Source organism: Loxodonta africana, chromosome 9 (genome assembly GCF_030014295.1).
Source record: "Loxodonta africana isolate mLoxAfr1 chromosome 9, mLoxAfr1.hap2, whole genome shotgun sequence".
Lineage (NCBI taxonomy): Eukaryota > Metazoa > Chordata > Mammalia > Proboscidea > Elephantidae > Loxodonta > Loxodonta africana.
In genome coordinates, this window is record NC_087350.1 from 101,335,628 (window position 1) to 101,357,481 (window position 21,854).

At 37.8% G+C, this 21,854-nt stretch overlaps 1 protein-coding gene across 9 annotated transcripts in view; it reads right to left on the reverse strand.

Annotated features, from left to right (window-relative positions):
• CCDC171 (coiled-coil domain containing 171) overlaps positions 1-21,854 on the reverse strand; it is a 313,930-nt gene that overhangs the window by 216,409 nt on the left and 75,667 nt on the right. The gene's annotated exons all lie outside the window — the stretch shown is intronic.

Below are 21,854 nucleotides of genomic sequence, written 5' to 3' on the forward strand. Positions count from 1 at the left end.
CAGTCTACTCAAGAGGTGACTGTATTACTAGGGAAAAGGGAAGAAAAATGGATGTAGTGGAAAGACACCTAGAAAGCAGACTGGCCAGACCTTGGTAATTAATGTTGCATTGGGTTAGCCTACTTGGATTGGGTTGGGTTGGGTTGGGTTGGGTTGGGTTGGGTTGGGTTGGGTTGGGTTGGGTTGGGTTGGGTTGGGTTGGGTTGGTTTGGATTGGCTTGAATTGGGTTGGGGTGAGTTGGGTTGGGTTGGGTTGGATTGGGTTGGGTTGGGTTGGGTGGGATTGGAATGGAATAGGTTGGATTAGATTGAATTGTATCGCATGGTGTTAGGGAAAGTGGTCAGACAAAGGGAGGAGTCAAGACTGATTCAAAGGTTTTAGGCTAGAAGTACTAGGTGAGCTTCAGTAGTTGAATGAAAACAATGGAGGCAGAGGTCTTGTTTTAGCTGTTTTTATTTACTCGCTTGTTTGCTTTTGGCAGGGGCTATGAAATATGAATTCCACTTTGATCATATTCCATTAGAGATACTTATAAGGCATTCCCAGAACCAGCACAACGACGTAAAAAAAACAGGCCCTCAGAAGATATCTTCGTATGAACAAACAACAAATAAAGTAGATAAATATGGGATGCATACTCGGAACTAGCTTAATATAAAGGATTGACTAAATTCCTATTTCAGTAATAATTCTCTTTCAATATAGGACCCAATCCTGACTAAATTATTAGCTGGTATATGGGATTGGAGCTGTTCGTTACACTATGTGATCTATGGTTTTTCTAATTCACTCCTCCCATTAACTCATAGTCAGGGTTTATAAGTATATAAACATGGGCACACTGGTTCAGCCCTGAACCTAAATCATCTAGTCATTCCAAAAATCCCATTCTTTCAAATCCAAGCAAACAATGAAATATATGTATTTGGATTTGGGGCCAGAGACACAGCCAGTCACTATTGGCCAGAAGAATAAAATGGACTAATCAGTATCTATAATAAGATATCACATGTTTTCAATCATAACTTATAGCATCATATCTAAGCCAAACTGTTAGACAACATTTTGGTTCTAGAATTCCTGACGTCCAGTACAAATAATGCTAAATAGGTCTTTGAAAACTTGACCAACTAGACAGCATTAAAACTATCACTGGACTCCTTACTGAACCAACAGAGTGCCTAATTATTTGCTCTAATCCTGAATCAGTTACATAGGGGGGATGTATTTCTAGTTGTTTCCCAAGGTTTCCAAATATATAAGAGCATTCTGAAAGGAGTTGACTAAACAAACCCTTCACTCTCCCACCCTCTATTCTCAATTAAAAGAGACCTACTCACCTGTTCCTCCTAGAGAGCAGTTACTTGGGATGATAGGAGGCCTCATACTATGGCTGTAAACCAAGTGAATCATCAAAAGAAGCCAAGAATGTACTGCCAAATGAGCTGGCACCAACATTTAAATAGCAAGACATGCTTAATCTTACCTTTTAAAAAATCATTTGCCACTTATAACTGTGGTAAGGAGTGCAAAATGGGGTCAAGTTTTAATATAAAATGTCTGTACTATTATAGTTTAAAATCAAATTTAATGTCATAATAGCCAGAGAACATTGGCTAGTATAAAAATTTTTTAAAGAACAAGGAAGTAGTTTGATCATTCTCAAGGCTTAAAAAAAAAGGTTAATTATGCCTGAAAGGTACTCTTAAGTTTATAATTAGCAGTAGTATAATTTTCAGGTCATTCTATAGAGATAAAATCCATTCCAAACCCACTGTCGTCAAGTTGATTTCAACCCGATAGGACACAGTACAACTGCCCCAAAGTTAACTTGCTAATATTCTTGAAATACAGCCAAAAAATTTTTACTTATATTTAATAATTAGTTTTATAAGCAAGTCAATGGCCAGAAAAACTGTCCTTGTTTTAAAGTCAATAATTTTTCCTAATAAACTGGATTACTGTTATAAATGAAGCTGTCACTCTTCATTAGTAGCAAAATTGTTTTGAGTTTGTTTTTTAAGTGCTGCATTGTGCTTATATTTAAATTTTGTTTCTAAAGTTATTATTCTCCTAATAGCTTTTTCATGCATAAGGAATTCTCAAAGACAAAATCTATCTTTATTACTTTTGTTCTACTTCCTAGTTCCTTGTGTAGTGCCTGGGGTCTTAAAAGCTTGCAAACAGCCGTCCAAGGAACAACAATTGGTCTCTAATTGCCTTGAGCAACAGGGGAAGAAAGAGAGTCAGGACTAGGAGGAGAATACGCAATGTGTGGCTAACCGGCTCCATGAACAACTGCCATGAGACCAGAAGAACTGGATGGTGCCTGGTGACCATTACTGAGCATTTTGATCAAAGATGCTATACAAGGATCTGATCAAACGGGAGAAAATGCAAAACAAAATTTCAAATTCTCATGGTCTCCAGGCTTCCTGGAGCCATGAAGGCTAGATGAACCCCTGAAGCTACTGCCTTGGGATAATCTTTAAAGCTTAAACCAAAAATTAAAACCAAACAACAGTTTAGCTTAACTAGTAAAAAATGTCTGCCTTGAGCATTATGCTCTTTTATGAACTATCTGTATGGGATCAAATTGGTAACAGCCAACTTCAAAGACTAGATAGGAACCTTAGGGGTCAGTAAATTTATGTTAATGGGGAAGAAACAACTCAGAACAGGAGGATGAGAATGGTTGCACAGCTCTAAGAATGTAATCACCATCATGAATGATACACATAGAAACTGTTGGTCTGTTGTATGTTTTGCTGTGTATACTCTCAATAACAATGAAATAAATAAAATTTTTAAAAGACAATGTATCAGCTAAATAAACAAAACCTTGAATGTTAAATTGTTGATTCAAGAAATTCTGTAATTCTAAACATTTCTAGGAGTTGAAAAGGTAAAACTGAAGAATAAAAGGGTTTGTTTATTCACTGAGACATAATTCATATAAAGAGCTTGCTACTCTTGGAATAAAAGTCCCTCAGTGCTATGCTCATCCATGCATCTGTCAGTTTGTCATACTGTGGGGGCGTGCATGTTGCCATGATACTAGAAGCTATGCAGCCAGTATTTCAAATACCAGCAGGGTCATCCAAGGTGCACAGGTTTTACCCGAACTTCCGAACTAAAATAGACTTGGAAGAAGGACCTGGCAGTCTACTTCTGAAAAAACTGGCTGGTGAAAACCTTATGAATAGCAGCAGAACACTGCTTGGTGTAGTGCCAGAAGATGAGTTCCTCAGGTTGGAAGGCACTCAAAATATGACTAAGGAAGAGCAGCCTCCTCAAAGTAGAATCAACCTCAATGACATGGGTGGAGTCAAGCTTTCAGATCCTCCATTTGCTGAGGTGGTACAACTCAAAATAAGAAGGAACAGCTACAAATATCGATTAATAATCGGAACACAGAATGCACAAACTATGAATCTAGAAAAATTGGAAGTCATCAAAAACGGACTGCACAAAGATTGACATCCTAGACATTAGTAAGCTGAAATGCACGTTTAATTGCCATTCTGTATTGGACAATCGTATGGTCTTCTATGTTGGGAATGACAAATTGAAGAAGAATGGTGTCACATTCATTATTAAAACATAACATTTCAAGATCTATCCTGAAGTAAAATACTGTCAGTGATAATATCCACATGCCTAAAAAGACCAGTTGATATGACTATTATACAAAGACCAAACATGAAGAAACTGAAGATTTTTACCAATTTCTACAGTCTGAAATTGATCGAACATATAATCAAGATACATTGATAATTACTGATGATTGGAACGTGAAAGTTGGAAATGAATAAGGAACAGTACCTGGAAAACATGGCCATAGTAATAGAAACAACTCTGGATATCACTTCACAGAATGTTGCAAGACAATGACTTCTTCACTGCAACTATCTTTTTTCAACAACATAAACGGCAACTACTCACATGGACCTCGCTGGATGGAACACATAGTAATCAAATCAACTTCATTTGTTGAAAGAGATGATGGAGAAGCTCAATATCATCAGTCAGAACAAGGCCAGGGGCTGACTGTGAAATAGAGCATCAGTTGCTCATATGGAAGTTCAAGTTAAAGCTGAAGAAAATTAGAATAACTCCATAAGTTCCAAAATAGGACCTTGAGTATATCCCACCTGAACTTAGAAATTATCTCAAGAATAGATCTGCCACACTGAACACTAATGACCGAAGACCAGACAAGTTATGGAATGATATCAAGGATATCATACATGAAGAAAACAGAAGATAATTAAAAAAAACAGGAAAGATAGGCGGGTCCAAAGTGGCGGAGTACTCAGACACTGCAGGTGATCCCTCTTACAACAAAGACCCAAAAAAACAAGTGAAACAATTATATATATGCCAAGCTACGAGCCCTGAATAACAAAGGCAAAGTTAGAAAACACTGAGCGGCAGGAGGAGGGACAGACAGTTCAAAAGCGGCAAGCAGTTGCCGGACCCGAGTTGTAGGGAACCCTCAGGCACCATTCCCTGGAGTGACCAAGGCGGGGCTGGTGGTAGCAGCCCGGACACAGTTTCCTCAGGGACAGGCAACCAACTGCACAGCCTACTCACACCTCCAGAACCAGAGAAGAACAGTGCTTTCGACAAAAGCTAAGAACTTGTGTTTATTTTACTGTGCCCCCAGCGCCCAGGCTGGCTTCAGTGGCTGTCAATTTTCCTGGCCTGAGATAGGTCCTGCTGCACTCCCTGAGCCATTCTCCTGGCCTTGGAGAAGGAATAAATTAACAACTGGGGGAAAAGATAATATGGAACTCCACTACGCTGGGGAGCTCAGGACAGAAGTAGCTCCTGTCCAGGCACAAATGGCCCACAGACTCTGAATAGCTTTCACCCCTGCATGAACCTATGTGTGCCCATTTCAGGAGAATAGGCCCTTGTTGGCAGGCTACAACTGTTTTGGCTGTGCGGTGGAGAGGCGGGTGTTTGGTATTTCACACTGCTTTGCCTATTAAACAGGGTCCTCACCTACACACATCAGGGGCCTAAAGACTGGTGGCTCCACCCATGTTACAGGTCCAAGGATAAGTGGTACCTCCCAGTCCAGACAGCCAAAACCAATGGGTGCCCATGGTCTGGCTGCAGAACCCACCCACCTCTGTGCTCTAGGGAACAGGGACGCACTTTCCTACAGACACTTGGGGGACAGTTGTTAGCTCCCTGCCTTGTTCAGAGAGGGACCCTCTGCTGTAACCAGATACCTGTACCTACGCCAATCACCCCTGCCCCTCTAAGACTGTAGGAGAGAGCCTGTAACACACACTTGATGATGAACTACTTGGACACCTAAGCTGAATCCATACAAGAAAAGTGAATGGACACCTAGGCTCAGATACCTGGTAACAGCTCTAAGAATCTGGTGACAGAAGTTAGAGTTTTAAAGGTGAAAATAATCAGGCTAGCTCACTCAAGCAACCTATTTGGGCATATCAAAACAAAACAAAGCAAGAAGCTAGGATACAGTAAGTAAACATAAAATAAACTAATACAATAACATACATGGATCGGAGACAACAGTCAATATCAAATCACATAAAGAAGCAGACCATGATCACTTCAACAAGCTCTCAAAACAAAGAAACAAGGAATCTTCTGGATGAAGGTCTATTCCTGGAATTACCAGATGCAGAATACCAAAGATTAATATACAGAACTCTTCAAGACATCAGAAATGAGATCAGGCAAAAGACAGAACAAGCCAAGGAACACACAGATAAAGCAGGTGAAGAATTTAAAAAGTTTATTCAAGAACATACTGAAAAATTTAATAAACTGCAAGAATCCATAGAAAGACAACAATCAGAAATTCAGAAGATTAACAATGAAATTACAGAATTAGACAACTCAATAGAAAGTCAGAGGAGCAGAACTGAGCAAATAGAAGGCAAAATTAGTGAGACTGAAGATAAAACACTTGGCACCAATATATTCCAAGAAAAATCAGATAAAAGAATTTTAAAAAATGAAGGGAACTTAAGAATCATACAGGACTCTATCAAGGGAAATAATCTACAAGCGACTGGAACACAAGAACAGGGAGGGATAACAGAAAATACAGAGAGAATTGTTGAAGATTTCTTGACAGAAAATTTCCCTGATATTGTGAAAGATGAGAAGATATCTAGCCAAGATGCTCATCAAACTCCACATAAGGTAGATCTCAAAAGAAAGTCACCAAGACATATTATAATCAAACATGCCCAAAGCAAACATAAAGACAGAAGTTTAAGAGTGGCTAGGGATAAATGAAAAGTCACCTACAAAGAACAGTCAATAAGAATAAGCACGTACTACTCGGCAGAAACCATGGAGGCAAGAAGGCAATGGGATGACTTATATAAAACATTTAAGGAAAAAAATTGCCAGCCAAGAATCATATATCCAGCAAAACTGTCTCTCAAATATGAAGGTGAAATTAGGACATTTCCAGATAAGCAGAAGTTTAGGGAATTTGTAAAAACCAACCCAAAACTAGAAGAAGAAATACTAAAGGGAACCCTCTGACTAGAAAGTTAACAATATCAGATATCAACCCAAAACTAGAAAACAGGACAGAGTAATCATATATCAACCCAGACAGGGAAATAACTCAAGATAAAAAAAAAAAACACTCAAAACAGGGAAACAGCGATGTCATTACGTAAAAGAAGACAACATTAAAACAATAAAGAGGGGTTTTTAAGAAATATACTCATAGATCTTTCATACGGAGAGGAAGTCAAGGCGATATAAAAAAATAAAAGATAGGTTTAAACTTAGAAAAAGAGGTGTAAATATTAAGGTAACCACAAAGGAGACTAACTATCCTACTCATCAAAATAAAATACAGGAAAAAAATAGACTCAGCAAAAACAAAATAATCAACAATGAATAAGAGGAAAAGACAATATATAAAAATACACTACTCAACCCAAAAATTAAATGGGAAAAAGAAACCATCAACAACATACAAAAACAGACATGAAAACAGCAGCACTAAACTCATCACTATCCATAATTACACAGAATGTAAACTGAAAAATGCACCAATAAGGAGACAGAGAGTGGCAGAATGGACGAAAAAACACTATCTGTTTATATGCTTTCTACAAGAGACATACCTTAGACTTAGAGACCCAAACAAACTAAAACGTAAAGGATAGAAAAAAATACAACAAGCAAACAACAATCAAAAAAGACCAGGAGTGGCAATATTAATTTCCAACAAAATAGACGTTAAAGCTAAATCCACCATAAAGGATGAAGAAGAATACTATGTAATGATTAAAGGGACAATACACCAGGAGGATATAACCATATATTTATGCACCCGATGACAGGGCTGCAAGATACATAAAACAAACTCTAACGGCAATGAAAATTGAGAAAGACAGCTCTACAATAAAAGTAGGAGACTTCAACACACTACTTTCGGCAAAAGACTAAATATCTGAAACGAAGCTCAACGAAGACGCAGAAGATCTAAATGCCGCAATCAACAAACCTAACCCCATAGACACATCACATACAGAACACTCCACCAACAGCAGTCAAGTATACTTTCTTTTCCAGCCCACATGGAACATTCTCTAGAATAGACCATGTATTACGTGATAAAGCAAGCCTTAGCAGAACCCAAAACATCAAAACATTACAAAGTATCTTCTCTGACCATAAGGCCATAAAAGTAGAAATCAATAACAGAAAAAGCAGGGAAAAGAAATCAAACACTTGGAAACTGAACAATACCCTGCTCAAAAATGACTGGGTTATAGACAACATCAAGGATGGAAAAAAGAAATTCACATAATCCAATGAGAATGAAAACACTTCCTATCAGAACCTTTGGGACACAGCTAAAGCAGGGCTCGGAGGTCAATTTACATCAGCAAATGCACACATACAAAAAGAAGAAAGGGCCAAAATCAAAGAATTATCCTTACAACTTGAACAAATAGAGAGCAAAGAAAAAAGCCCTCAGACACCAAAAGAAAGTAAATAATAAAAATTAGAGCAAAATGAAATAGAGAACAGAAAAAAAAAATCGAAAGAGTTAACAAGACGAAAAGCTGGTTCTTTGAAAATATTAACAAAATTGATAAACCACTGGTCAAACTGACAAAAGAGAAACAGGAGAGGAAGCAAATAACGTGAATATGAAATGAGATGGGCAAAATTACAACAGACCCAACTGAAATTAAACAAATCATATCAGATTACTATGAAAAACCTAGAAGAAATGGATGAATTTCTAGAAACACACTACTTACCTAAACTAATACAAATAGAGGTAGGACAACTAAATAAACCCGTAACAAAAGATGAGATTGAAAAGGTAATTTAAAAACTCCCAACAAAAAAAAAAAAAAGCCCTGGCCTGGGCAGCCTAACTGGAGAGTTCTACCAAATTTTCAGAGAAGAGTTAACACCGCTACTAACCCAAACCCAGTGCCGTCGAGTCAATTCCGACTCATAGTGACCCTACACCACTACTACTAAAGGTATTTCAGAGCATAGAAAAGGATGGAATACTCTCAAACTCATGCTATGAAGCCAGCATATCCCTGATACCAAAACCAGGTAAAGGCACCATGAAAAAAGAAAATGACAAACCTATATCCCTCATGAACTTAGATGTAAAAATCCTCAACAAAATTCTAGTCAACAGAATTCAAAAACATATCAAAAATATAATTCGCCATGACCAAGTAGGATTTCTACCAGGTATACAGAGATGGTTCAACATTAAAAAAACAATTAATGTAATACATCATATAAATAAAATGACAAGAACCACATGATCTTATCAATTGATGCAGAAAAAGCACTTGACAAAGTCCAACAGCCATTCATGATAAAAACTCTCAGCAAAATAGGAACAAAAGGAAAATTCCTCAGCATAATAAAGGGCATTTACACAAAGCCAACATCCTAAATGGAGAGAGCCTGAAAGCATTCCCCTTGAGATCGGGAACCAGACAAGGATGCCCTTTATTGCCACTCTTCTTCAACAAGTGCTGGAGGTCCTAGCCAGAGCAATTAGGCAAGATAAAGAAATAAGGGGCATCCACATTGGTAAGGAGGAAGTCAAAGGATCTCTATTTGCAGATGACATGATCTTATACACAGAAAACCCTAAGAATCCGCAAGAAAACTACTGAAACTAATAGAAGAGTTCAGTAGAGTATCAGAAGACAAGATAAACGTAAAAAATCAGTTGGATTCCTCTACACCAACCAAAAGAACATCGAAGAGGAAATCACCAAATCAATGCCATTTACAGTAGCCCCCCAAAAGATAAAATACTCAGGAATAAATCTTACCAGAGACATAAAAGACCTATACAAAGAAAACTACAAGACAAAACTAGAAGAAATCAAGAGACAACATAAGTGGAAAACCATGCCTTGCTCATGGATAGGAAGACTCAACATTATAAAAATGTCTATTCTACCAAAAGTGATCTGTAGATACAATGCATTTCCGATCCAAATTTCAACAACGTTTTTTAATGAGATGGAAAAACGAATCACCAACTTCGTATGGAAGAGAAAGAGGCCTCAGAAAAGGAGAGTTTTACCGACAAAGAAGAACAAAATAGGAGGCCTCACTCTACCTGATTTTAGAACATATTATACTGCCACAATAGTCAAAACAGCCTGGTACTGGTACAACAAAAGATACATACGCCAGTAGAACAGAATTGAGAATCCAGACATAAATCCACCCACATATGAGCAGCTGATATTTAACAAAGGCCCAAAGTCAGTTAAATGGGGAAAAGAGTATCTTTAACAAATGGTGCTGGCATAACTGGATATCCATTTGCAAAAAAAATGAAACAAGACCCATACCTGACACCACGTACAAAAACTAACTCAAAATCGATCAAAGACCTAAATATAAAATCTAAAATGATAAAGATCATGGAAGAAAAAATAGGGACAATGCTAGGAGCCCTAATACATGGCATAAACAGTACACAAAACATTACTAACAATGCACAAACACCAGAAGAGTAACTAGATAACTGGGAGCTCCTAAAAGTCAAACACCTATGCTCATCCAAAGGCTTCACCAAAAGATTACCTATAGCCTGGGAAAAAGTTTTTAGCTTTGACATTTCCAACAAGCGCCTGGTCTCTAAAATCTACATGGTACTGCAAAAACTCAACAACAAAAAGACAAATAGCTCAATGAAAAAATGGGCAAAGGATATGAACAGATACTTCACTAAAGAAGACATTCAGGTAGCTAGCAGATACATGAGGAAATGCTCACAGTCATTAGCCATTAGAGAAATGCACATCAAAACTACAATGAGATTCCATCTCACTCCAACAAGACGGGCATTAATCCAAAAGGCACAAAATAATAAATGTTGGAGAGGTTGTGGACAGACTAGAATGCTTACACACTGCTGGTAGGAATGTAAAATGGTACAACCACTTTAGAAATCGATTTGGCGCTTCCTTAAAAAACTAGAAATAAAACTACCATACAATCCAACAATCCCACTCCTTAGAATATGTCCTAGAGAAATAAGAGCCTTTACACGAACAGATATATGCACACTCATGTTTACTGCAGCACTGTTTACAATAGCAAAAAGATGGAACCAACCAAGGTGCCCATCAATGGATGAATGGATAAATAAATTACAGTATATTCACACAATGGAATACTATGCATCAATAAAGAACAATGATGAATCCGTGAAACATTTCATAACATGGAGGAATGTGGAAGGCATTATGCTGAGTGAAATTAGTCAGCTGCAAAAGGACAAATATTGTATTAGACCACTAATATAAGAACTCAAGAAATAGTTTAAACAGAGAAGAAAATATTCTTTGATGGTTACAGGAGTGGGGAGGGAGGGAGAGGGGTATTCACTAATTAGATGGTAGACAAGAACTACTTTAGGTGAAGGAAAAGACAATACACAATACAGAAGAGGTCAGCACCACTGGGCTAAACCAAAGGCAAAGAAGTTTCCTGAACAAACTGAATGCTTCAAAGGCCAGTGTACCAGGGGCAGGAGCTTGGGGACCATGGTTTCAGGGTACATCTAGGTCAACTGGCATAATAAAATCTACTAAGAAAACATTCTACATCACACTTTGGAAAGTGGCGTCTGGGGTCTTAAACACTAGCAACTGGCCATCTAAGGTGCATCAGCTGGTCTCAACCCACCTAGAGCAAAGGAGAATGAAGAACACCAAAGACACAAGGTAATTATGAGCCCAAGAGAAAGAAAGGGCCCTGTAAATCAGAGACTATATCAGCCTGAGACCAGAAGAACTCGATGGTGCCCAGCTACAACCAATGACTTCCCTGACAGGGAACACAACAGAGACCCCCTGAGGGAGCAGGAGAGAAGCAGGATGTAGACCTCAAATTCTTGTAAAAAGACCAGACTTAATGGTCTGACTGAGATTAGAAGGACCCCAGAGGTCACGGTCCCCAGGCCTTCTGTTTGCCCAAGATGGGAACCATTCCCAAAGCCAACTCTTCAGACAAGGATTGGACTGGACTATAAAACAGAAAATGATACTGGTGAGGAGTGAGATTCCTGGATCAAGTAGACACATGAGACTACGTGGGCAGCTCCTGTCTGGAGAGGAGATGAGAACACAGCGGGGGACAGAAGCTGGCTGAATCTACACGGAAATACACGGTAGAGAGACGGAATGTGCTATCTCATTAAGGGGAGAACAATAGGAGTATATAGCAAGGTGTATATAAATTTTTGTATGAAAGACTGACTTGATTCGTTAACTTTCACTTAAAGCACAATAAAAATTAGGAAAAAAAAAAAAGACAGGAAAGAAAGAAAAGACCAAAATAGATGTTAGGAGAGACTCTGAAACTCACTCTTGAATACAGAGTAGCTAAAGAGAAATGAAGAAATGATGAAGTAAAAGAGCTGAACAGAAGATTTCAAAGGGCAGCTCAAGAAGACAGAGTAGAGTATTAAAATGAAATATGCAAAGACCTGGAGTTAGAAAACCAAAAGGGAAGAACATGCTCTGCATTTCTCAACATGAAAGAACTGAAGAAGAAATTCAAGCCTCAAGTTGCAACACTGAAGGATTCCAAGGGGAAAAATAGCAAATGATGCAGGAAGCATCAAAAGAAGATGGAAGGAATACAAAGAGTCACTGTACCAAAAAGAATTGGCCGATGTTCAACCACTTCAGGAAGTAGCATATGATCAAGAACCGATGGTACTGAAGGAAGAAGTCCAAGCTGCACTGAAGGGAATAGCAAAAACAAGGCTCCAGGAATTCATGGAATATCAATTGAGGTGTTTCAACAAACAGATATAGTGCTGAAGGTGCTGACTCATCCATGTCAAGAAATCTGGAAGACACCTTCCTGGCCAACCACCTGGAAGAGATCCATATTTTTGCCCATCCCAAAGAAAGGTAATCCAAGAGAATGCAGAAATTATTGAACAATATCATTAATATCACACACAAATAAAATTTTGCTCAAGAGAATAAAAAGATTCCTAAAATCAAACAAGAATGAAAAAACATTATACCAAAACCTTTAAGACACAGCAAAGGCAGTGTTCAGAGGTCAATTTATAGCAATAGGTGTACACATCAAAAAAGAAGGGACAAAATCAAAGCATTAGCTATACAACTTGAACAAACAGAAAAAAGCAAAAGAAGCCCACAGCCACCAGAAGCAAGGAAATAATAAAGATCACAGCAGAAATAAATGAAATAGAGAATAGAAAAACAACAGAAAGAATGAACAACACCAAAAGTTGGTTCTCTGAAAGGATCAACAAAATCAACAAACCACTGGCCAAATTGACAAAAGAAAAACAGGAGAAGACACAAAAAAACCCAAAAAGAAATGAAATGGGGAACATTACAACAGACCCAACTGAAATAAGAAGGATCGTAACAGAGTATTATGAAAAACTATACTCCAACAAATTTGAAAGCCCAGAGGAAATGGACAAATTTCCAGAAACACACTACCTACCCAAACTAACACAAAATGACATTGGAAATCTGAACAGACCCATAACAAGAGAAGAGATTGAAAAGGTAATAAAAAAAAAAAATCCCAAAAATAAAAAGCCTGGTCCAGATGGCTTCATTGGAGAATTCTACCAAACATTCAGAGAAGAGCTTACACCAGTACTACTCAAACTATTTCAGAACATAGAAAAGTAAGGGATACTTCTGAATTTACTCTATGAAACCAGCTTAACCCTGACACCAAAACCAGCCAAAGACACCACAAAAAAACAAAATTATAGACCAATCATCTCTCATGAATATAGATGCAAAAATTCTCAATAGAATTCAGCACCATATCAAAAAAATAATACACCACAACCAAGTGGGATACCAAGTATGCAAGAGTAAGAAGAGAAGCTACAGACTGAGAAAAAATATTTGGCTCTGATGAATCCGACAAAGGTCTAATCTCTAAAATCTATAGGAAAATCCAAGACCGCTACAACAAAAAGACAAATAATGCAGTTTAAAAATGGGCAAAGGAAATGAACAAAGACACTTCACCAAAGAAGACATTCAAGCAGCTAACAGACACAAGAAAATGCTCGCAACCCTTAGAGAAATGCAAATCAAAATCACAATGAAATACCAACTTACTCTGGCATTACTGGCACAAATCAAAAAAAACAGAATATAACAAATATTGGGGAGGCTGTGGGGAGACTGGAACTCTTATGCACTCCTGGTAGGAATGCAAAATGGTACAAGCATTTTGGAAAACAATATGGTGTTTCCTTAAAAAAAAAAAAAAAAAAATTCCTTAGAAAGCCAGAAATAAAATACCATATGATCCAGCAATCCCACTCCTAGGAATATATCTCGGAAAAATAAGAGCAGTCATACGGATAGGCATATGCATACCCATGCTCACTGCAGCATTGGTCACAATAGCAAAAAGATGGAAACAACCCAGATACTCATCAACAGATGAATGGATAAACAAACTTTGATACATACACACAATGGAGTATTACACAATGATAAAGAACAATGATGAATCTGTGAAGCATATCACAACATGGATGAATCTGGAGGGTGTTAGGCTCAGTGAAATAAATCAATCACAAAAGGACAAATATTGTATGAAAACACTTACATAAAAACTCATGAAAAGGTTTACACAACAAAAGAAAAAATTTTTGATAGTTACAAGGGAGGGGAGTAGCAGGGATGGAAAAAAACTAAATAGACAATAGATAAGTGGTAACTTCGGTAAAGAGTACTACAGTAATACAGTACACAGTGCTCGGGAAGCCAGCGCATCTTGTCCAAGGCAGGGTCGCAGAGGATCCATGAACACATCCAGACTCCCAGAGGTATGGAGTTGCTGGGCTGAGCAATGTGGGGGCCATGGTCTCAGGGAACATCTAGCTCAATTGGCATAACAGTTTATAAAGAAAATGTTCTACGTTCTGCTTTGGTGAGTAGCGTCTGGGGTCTTAAAAGCTTGTGAGCAGCCATCTAAGGTACTTGTCTTAGGCTGGGTTTTCTAGAGAAGCAAAACCAGTAATGCGTATAAATATACATAGAGAGATTTATGTTAAGGAAATAGCTCATGCGATTGTAGGGGTTGGAATGTCTCAAGTCTTTGGTTCAGGATAGAGTCCTTTCCCAATTCACAGAGCCGCAGAAGCTGGTGAACCCAAGATGAGCAGGTTGGAGAGCAGGGATCCCACTCGCAGGTTTTGACGGCCAAGGAATCCCCAAGGCCAGCAGGCAAGAGACCGCAAGGCTTCTCCTGAGTCACTTAGCTGCAGAGGCTGACAAGCCCAAGATAGACAGGTCAGGAAACGGGACTCTTGCTCGCAGGCCACGAAGATCGGCGAATCCCAAGATAGACAGGTAAGCTGCTAGCTCAAGTCCCAAGAACCGAAGGTCAGACAAGAGACAGCTGCTGGATCCAGAACAGGCCAACAACCTTTGCAAGGAGAGCAGGAAAGAAGCAGGTGGCCAAAGGCAAAGAGATGAAGGCTGAGGGGGCAGTGAGCCACCACAGGCCCCACCCCGACGAGTACCACTCAGCAGATTCCATCATGAGGGTGATCACATAGCAAATTTCAACAAGAAAGTGATCATAACATTATACAACTGCCAAAACACTGAAAATCATGGCCCGGGCAAGTTGATACACAATCTTAACCATCACAATACTGCACTGGTCTCACTCTGTCGGGAACAGGAGAGAATGAAGAAAGCCAAAGACAAAAGGGAAGGATTAGTCCAAAGGATTAATGGACCACAACTACCACTGCCCCCACGAGACTGGGCCCAGCACAGCTGGATGATGCATGGCTGCCACCACTAACTGCTCTGACAGGGATCACAGTGGAGTGTCCCGGACAAAGCTGGAAAAAAATGTAGAACAAAATTCTAACTCACAAAAAAGACCAGGCTCATGGCCTGACAGAGGCTGGAGAAACTCTGAGAATATGGCCTCTGGACACCCTTTTAGCTCAGTAATGATGTCACTCCTGGGGTTCACCCTTCAGCCAAAGATTAGACAGGCCCATAAAACAAAAGGAGTGTAAAGGGGCACACCAGCCCAAAGACAACAGGAAGGCAGGAGGGGACAGGAAAGCTGGTAACAGGGAACCCAAGGTCGAGAAGGGAGAGTGTTGACATTTCATGGGGTTGGTAACCAATGTCGGAAGACAATATGTATACTAATTCTCTAAAGGGAAGCTAGTTTGTTCTGTACGCCTTCATCTAACGCACACATAAAAAAAATTTTTTTTTGATCATTCAAAAGTGGTTGCAGCAATACATTGACAGGGAACTGCCAGAAATTCAAGGCAGATTCAGAAAAGGTCATGAAACAAGGGGTACCATTGCTTATGTCAGATAGATCTTGGCCAAAAGCAGATAACTCCAGAAAGATGTTTACCTATGTTTCACTGACTATACAAAAGCATTCGACTGTGTGAACCATAACAAATTACGGATAACAATGCGAAGAATGGGAATTCCAGAACACTTAATTGTGTTCATGAGGAACCTACACAGAGACCAAGAGATAGTCGTTCAAACAGAACATAGGATACTGCATGGTTTAAAATCAGGAAACACGTGTGTCAGGATTGTATCCTTTCAACATACTTACTCAATCTGCATGCTAAGCAAATAATACGAGAAGCAAGACTATATGAAGAAGAATGGGGCATCAGGATTGGAGGAAGGCTCATTAACGACCTGTGTTATGCAGATGATACCACCCTGCTTGCTGAAAGTGAAGAGGACTTGAAGCACTTACATGATGATCAAAGACCACAGCCTTCAGTACGGATTGCACCTCAACATAAAGAAAACAAAAATCCTCACAACTGGACCGATAAGCGGTATCATGATAAACAGAGAAAATATTGATGTTGTCAAGGATTTCATTTTACTTGGACCCACAATCAACACCCACAGAAGCAGCAGTTAAGAAATCAAATGATGCATTGCATTGGGCAAATCTGCTGCAAAAGATCTCTTTAAATATTAAAAAGCAAAGATGTCACTTTGGGGACTAAGGTATGCCTGACCCAAGCCATGGTATTTTCAATTGCCTCATATGCATGCAAAAGTTGGACAATGAGTAAGGAAGATGAAAGAAGGACTGACGCCTTTGAATTATGGTACTGGTGAAGAATAATGAATATACCATGGACTACCAGAAGAACAACAAATCTGTCTTAGAAGAAGTATAGCCAGAATGCTCCTTAGAAGCAAGGAAGGTGAGACATTGTCTCACATACTTTGGACATGTTATCAAGCAGGGACCAGTCCCTGAAGAAGGACATCATGCTTGGTGAGGTAGACAGTCAATGAAGAAGAGGAAGACCCTCAAAGAGATGAACTGACACAGTGGCCGCAACAACTGGCTCAAGCGTAACGATTGTGAGGACAGTCCAGGACTGGGCAGTGTTTCATTCTGTTGTACATAGGGTCGCTATGAGTCAGAACCTACTTGACGGCACCTAATGACAAGAAAAAATGCTATGCTGGCTAACCAGATGATGGTAAGATGGACATTTACTGATCACCTACCATGAACCAAGGACTATTATAGATGCTACAATGCATCTCTGATCAATACAAACAGTGAGCTGAAAATATCAGAATATTCAAAGAACCAAAAAAAAAAAACCTATTCCTGTCGAGTCAACTCCGACTCATAACAACACTATCAGACAGAGTAGAACCACTCCCTAGGTATTTCAAGGAGCAGCTGGTGGATTCAAACTGCTGACTTTTTGGTTAGCTGCTAAACACTTAACCACTGCATCACCAGGGCCCCTATTCAAAGAAAGTTCAGAAAAATTTATGACCAAAAGACCTTAATGTATTATTAAAGAGGAGTCGGGGTGGGTATAAAATAGCTTTAACCAAAAAGAACAAAGAGATGGCAAAGAACTACCTTATATTTCCACAAAATACACATTGGTATATTTTATCTCACATACTGCTAAATGGAATGAATTTCTGGTTTAATCTAACATGTAATTCTTTTGTTTCCTTAATAATCATCTTATCTTTCTTTGTGCCTGCCAAAACTCAGCCTTCACTTTTTTGCTCGCAAAGCATAAATGACATCATAAATGGATAAGCAGGTAAATAAAAACTTCTAATGTAGGCTCTCAAAAAAATAGAAGTATATGCAAACATTTATATCTAAAAATCAGCAAATGGGCCCTGCTGTTCTGCAATGGAAAGGTTGATTCAAGGCATAAAATGAAATGAAAGTAATTAAGGGACGCTTTTAATAAAGTCAGAAATACCAAAACTCAAACCCATTGCCATCAAGTCGATTCCAACTCATAGTGACCCTATAGGACAGAGTAGAACTGCCCCATAGGGTTTCCAAGGAGCACCTGATGGATTTGAGCTGCTGACATTTTGGTTAGTAGCCGAACTCTTAACCACTATACCACCAGTTAGAAACAGTGGGAAGAAAATAGACAAAAAAAAAATTAAATACCTTTATTTAGTCAATAAGTTTTTTAATTAAATTAGCATTTTAAACATGGGATGAACTTTTGACACAGTGATACATGCTGCTCATAATTTCTGAACACTTACACACTCAAGTGAGCTTTTAATTTTTTAATTTAAATATATGTCAAGCCATGATAAGGGAATTCTCCCAAGTCAAAAGAGGTGATTATCAGAATTGAAAATCAACATCACATACTTTTACCCCCACAGCTCACTCTTTCATCATATGTTCCACCTAGTTACCATCACATACCCGGTTCATTTCTAAGGACTCAAGGAGAGCTTGCTGAGCTGTACTGAATTTATCCAGTTAGCATTCATACTTATCACCATCTGCAGCTTTTCCTTGATCATATCGGTAGCTAAAATCTCTTACTTTTTCATAAAACAGCTCACCATATTTTTCCCTCTTTGCTTGCCTATGCTGTTTCCAAGGATGTGAGCATTCTATGATCCCAACTGATCATCTCATACGATGAAATGTTACCCTTCCTTATGTAGCTTTATAATTAGTTTATTTTTCAGTAAATGCTACCTTCCAATCTGAATATGGGCCTTAACATACAAAGATATCTTTCTTTCTCTCTGGCTTTCTCTCTCTTTCTCTGTGTCTCTCTGTCACACACACACAAGTACCATATTATTTTTTTTAGGTTAAAAAAAGAAGTTTGGATTTTCAAATTTTACTAATTTGTATAGGAATAAATTTCAAAAAGCTGAATGAAAAAGCTTTATACCTATATTATAAATCCCTTGCCATCTTTTTCACAAATTTTAGGAAAATGTTCAACCAAAAATACCAATGGATTTTTTTTTTTTTTTCATCTCAAGCTGCCCAGAATTACTTAGGAAGCCAGTCCTACATAACAAACATTTAAATGTACATACAGAAACACACACACACATTCAGTCAATACTTTTTAATAGTATGAAATTTTAACGGTCACTAAGAGTGACAGAAAATGGTGTTTATATTAGCAAAAACAATGCTCATATAGAAACACTACTATGATTCTGGGTGAAAAACAGGAATCAAAAATTTTAATTAAAATGCAGAATACAATATTTATTAGCCCAATCGTTTTCAAAACCTTCTACAAAATCAGAAACACGTCTCTCTAAAGCAAACCTAATAAATCATTTGAAACGAAAATATTATCAAGAAACATTAACTTCACTATAAAGCATTGCAATCAAACACGTTCAAAAATCCTATCTAATGCTAGCAATCATCATTCTTATATAATCAGCTAAGCCCCCAAAGTAAAGGGAAGAAATATACACTTGACCATTTTCAATCACAAGTTCTTTAGAGACTAAAACATTCTTCAAGCAAAACCTCATGAGAACTAGAATTCCCTTTTCAATATGTGCTCTCTCCTAGAGCTGTAACTAAATATTACTGAGTGGCAGAAAAACAAATCTCAAGAAATGATGAACTTAAAAATTTTTCATTGAAGAAGGCACAAAGCAAGTCCTAATAATACCAATTTGACAATAATCGCTCCCCTGCTTCAAGAGAAGCACATATAAAAAGTCACAGTAAAGTCTGAAAAGCCCCACCTGGATCTGTTGAGCCGCTAACGGACTTTAATAAGCACAATCACTAAGTGGCTTAAACTATGAATTCATTTTTATTTAGTAGTTGATTAACTCATTATTAAATTCACAGATCTTGAAATTAATAGCTCAATTCTTAATAACTTTTTAAGTGAAATTCAATAGTATACAACACAGAACATGAAACTAATTTTATTAAATTCCTAGTTGTCCTATGTTGAAATTCTACTAATTATATGAAATTTAAAATAATAATAATATACTATTTGTTCTACCAATCACTTTTTTTAAATCCATACATTGAATAGAAGTAATCTCATTAATATAAAAGCACAGCTAAAAGTCTTCTGGGTTTATATTTGGTAAATGCCCACAGAAGACTCAACATGCTCAGTTTGGACTTCTCCAAAATTACAGTCTATCTTTGTATTCCTATCTCCTGAAACAGGGGAGCTATCACTTTCCAATGGGTTTATTAACACTTTATGTATCCTGGGCTAGGTATCTCTAAGGTCCCTCCCAGATCTGAGAGGCTATGCTATACTAAATTGTAGAGCTGCTATTTTTAAGTTTCAAATTTTCCTAAGGTCTCTGTATATTATTAATAACACCTTTATCTCACTAGTAAACATACTGAGAAAAGCAGCTTTAATGTTCTCTTTCAAAGCAACAGAGAGAATAAAAGACCAAGGCTTGAATAATGGCCATGAACATGACCTCAACTACCAAACAAGCTGTTTCCTCAAAGGAAGAGAAAAATAACTTGTAGGTAATTTACGCTTCCCATCTATATTCTATAAAATAACAAAACTATGTATTATGCTCAAAAGAAATATCACTTTGGGAAAGACACACTAGGGTACATGACATCATAGGATGACATTAGAGCAAAGTTTCATTTCCAAAAGCTGAAGGTAAAAGCTTCTTCTTAAGTCATTTTCTGTTCGGTCAACAATAATCATGACTTCAAACCACAAATAACAAGCAGACTTTAGGGATGCTTAAACTAGAAAAACTCCATTTTTTATTGCTTTATAATTTTAATTTGTTAGATATTTAGAGAGGAATTTAACAAAAAAGAAAGAAAACAACTTTTCCCCCCAAGGGCCATTAATCTATTTTTTAAAAAATCAATAAAGGAATGTATACAAGAAAAATGTATTTAGGGAAATGAAAGACTTAATTTTTTACAAAAATTAAAACATTGCACTTACTATTTAAATTACAGTATTTTCCTTAATATGACAAATAATTTTTAAATTTCATATTATAATCAGGTAAGGAGATAGAGAGCAACAGTTCTAATAAGCATAAAAGAGAAAAGAAAAAGAAAAAAATAATATAGAAGGAAAAAACAGGATGAAAAGAAGAGAAAGATGGAAGAAAACAAGACATTAAGCAAGGGTTTAAGAGAATAAAAAAATAAAGGGAACATATTAAGAGCTAAGATGGAATCACATAAATTGCAGCTTACTTAGGTTGCAACATGAATAAGATTTCTGAGCACCCCATTTTCAATTCAGCAAGGAACTATTATTCACAGATCTTCAACTGCTTTTAGCAATCCATCAAGCTTTGAAGATGGAACAGTCTACAAGTTCAGCACCATGATCAAAACAATTGTGTTTTATAAAATGTCCACAAAAGACCCAACCAAGCAAACAAAGGTTGCTGGTGAGCTGCAACACGCCTTATTTTAGATCATCCATCGAATTGTGAAAGTTTCAAAAAGGAAGAAAGCTGCTGGCACCTAGTAAATTTTTTTCTCATAAAGCACCAATATTCTCTGTGGTAAATTAAATCGGTCTCCTTTTATTTCCTATTTAGCCACTGAAGTGGTTGTTCTTAGGCATCGTCAAGTTGATCTTGACCCATAGTGACCCACTGGACAGAGGAGGGCCTATCCCATAAGGTTTTCTAGGCTGTCATCTTTATGGGAGCAGATCACCAGGTCTTTCTCCTGTGGAGCTGCTGGGTGGGTTCAAACTGCCAACTCTTCAGTTAGCAGCTGAGCACTTAACTGTTGCACCACCAGCGTTCCCACACTGAAGTGCTAAAGGACACAATTGGGAGAATTCATACAATTTATGTTGGTGACAATGTTTTAACTATTACACTCTTAGTTACAACTCCGGCTGACTTTCCAAACTGTTGAGGACAGTATCTAATAAACAAGCAAATCAAATACAGGACTCAGCTCAAAGATACTGACATGTTTTTCTCCACCACTGATTCACCCTGTTGAACTA